Source organism: Ostrea edulis, chromosome 1 (genome assembly GCF_947568905.1).
Source record: "Ostrea edulis chromosome 1, xbOstEdul1.1, whole genome shotgun sequence".
Lineage (NCBI taxonomy): Eukaryota > Metazoa > Mollusca > Bivalvia > Ostreida > Ostreidae > Ostrea > Ostrea edulis.
In genome coordinates this window covers 85814748-85817358 of record NC_079164.1, presented here as the reverse complement: position 1 = coordinate 85817358, position 2611 = coordinate 85814748, and the positions used below count along the sequence as shown (strand labels likewise).

At 35.7% G+C, this 2611-nt stretch overlaps 1 long non-coding RNA gene across 1 annotated transcript; it reads right to left on the bottom strand.

The window, feature by feature from the left end:
* Nucleotides 1–1235: 1235 nt before the first annotated feature.
* On the bottom strand, nucleotides 1236–2235 carry LOC125677133 (uncharacterized). Its single transcript, XR_007370955.2, has 2 exons — nucleotides 2147–2235; nucleotides 1236–1682 (listed from the first exon to the last, which is right to left on the bottom strand). It is a non-coding gene; the product is annotated as an uncharacterized LOC125677133 (long non-coding RNA).
* Nucleotides 2236–2611: the final 376 nt, after the last annotated feature.

The window sequence follows — 2611 nt, the reverse complement described above, 5'->3', positions numbered from 1 at the left end:
AATTTTTTTTTTACTGTTATCAAATTACATCGTCGTTTAAGTTCCCAACGACGCCAATTGCTACTGTAAAAATATTCATTCGCTATCTCCTTCAAATTGAACCAATATAACAGATCTATACATAAATCACCAATCTTTGCTTACGACAGATGTAACGTTGACTGTTCGTATCCAGGATATATAAGGCCATTTTGACCTATAAAACACGTGAGAAATTATCATCATTTTATAATCCTCTGTAACAATATACATGTACATTCGACGTTTCCTGAATTCAATTAACCCGCTTACATATTTCCTAATTCCAAACTCTGATATATATATTTTCTCCTTTGTTTCAGGTATCAAGCCCTAGAACTTCATTCCATGAGATGAGTACATATCGAATGTGCGAAATTGGTGGTGAGGAATTCAAGACCAATTCTGAATTTCGTAGGCATGTAAAAAGGAAACATCAATCAGAGAAATTGTCTTCTTTTGTGACCAGTGCAACACACGCTTTTGCACATTATAAAAGAAACATGAAGTAAAAAAAATTGTTTTCTGAATACACGAAGTGCATACATATACCATGGCAGCCGTTTTATATATCCGTTTATGTACATTATGAAACGAATATTTTTACGGTATTATGCTTTGTTTTACAGAGATACTACTAATCTTTTACATTGCATTTTACACATGTTGATTTGTTATTTAATTGAACCAGAAGTGTTCTTAATCTTTACTTGTTATTAAATATATTTCAATGTTATTGCGTTTGTATTGAACTGATAACAACTAGTGAAAAATTTGTATTGAAGGGTAACCTCTCATCTGAGCAGCAAATATTGAAGAAGAAAAAACATGGACAAAACTGCTTTTCATTAGGTACAGGAGTGATATTGCGAATTTTTGAGAAAATATCCTTTTTATTTTCTTTCATCAGTATATGCACTCTAAGGTTGAATTCAATGTAATTACAAGAAACGAAAGGTTTTTAAACAAAAATACTGATATTTACTACATTCCAACAAACACTTTTACCGTAAGTAATTGTCCTTGTAAGGGAGTTGGCCTCGATATCTTGCACGACATATGCACTCAAGATTATTAGAATTAAAATGATAGGGAAATTTTTCAAAAAATAATAAATCCCGCTTTAACAATCAAAACTGGTTCCAGCAGAAGCATACATATGAAAGGAACAAGTGCATGTGGACAGATGATCAAGTATTGAAAACATGAACATCTCAACATCTTATAGTCTTTATTGTCATTGAACAGCTTTGTGAAATGTAAACCATCATGCCTGAAGAGATTATTATACGTCAAACCATGCTCAGTTTTAATAATTCCATGCAGATATCACAAATGTTAAGTGGTTGGGAATCGAACATGGTCTACATGTGTATATGCACTATAAATGTATTTGCTTCTGCAAAATGAAGACTTTTCAACATGTTGATCTTCGAGAACAAGGCTCCTTCTAACGTGTGGCAGAACTTTAGATTCATGTGCACGGTGAAATTCTCAAACACTTACAAGATTTTCGAGCTGGCTCTTCCGGCTTACTGATAGTTCCTTGCTCCACGTGCTCTTTTAGGTTTGTCAAAACCATGGTTGTAGTAGGAGACATAAAATAGAACACACTTCATTCACTTGCAACTTTTAAGCTTAAGGAAGTCCGCTCCTGACTGGATCTGTAAGAAAAACAAAATGCATGTATTTAAGAAAGGGTTCAATCCTGAACCAAAATCGAGGTCCAATCCGGCACGTTTATCGTGGAAACGACCACAGTCCAATCCTGCACATTAGCAAATGTTCAAGTCAAGATATCTATCTAACCAAGGCAATTTAAGGGACAAATCGCATACACTGGTTCAAGTTTTCATCAAAAGATATGTGCAGAGTCTATTTTACCGAAAGTATCTTTCTTAGAATGCATGAAAACATGATTAAAGTGATTAGAAACATCTTCGCCCGCTTCGAATTCTATCGAGGCAACATCGTCAACTTCGATCAATGAATTTAGAGTTGTACGTGTACATGAGTAAGAATTCCAACAACCAATCAACTTAATGATGCCTCCCTGACCAGGCAGTGTTTTAAATTCATAAATTCGTCGTCTAATAAGTCGGTAAAATGAAGAGTTTTAAGAGCCTACCTTTGTTTGGAAATGCCGTCTGCCATCTTGTTTTGTCCAATCCTGCACATGATCATGACATTGATTATAGCGAGCAAAGCTCGCGTCGCGACGAGCTCGCTCCAATGATTACACATAAGTCTCGTGACTCCCTCTTGATCAGCCGACAGAAAGATGAGTATTACCCGGAATGCTTCAGGAAAAATGTCGCCGTCACAACCTGAATCCCGTAAATAAAACAAATAGTTTAGAAAGTACCACAGACGTTTTTTTTTTTTTAAATTCCAGACAAGCTTTCTCATAGCTTCGTACGTTTTGTTTTTGTTGATCACAATGCCACTGTTTACACCCACTGTGTCTCATTTCCCGCGTTAAATGAAGAGGCGATTTAAATGTCTATTCAGTCGTGTCAATCGGAACACCTCGCCCTTTACTCTGTTACCAGTTCATCTTCAGGAACTGCCCCAGTTCTGTTGTAATTCATCA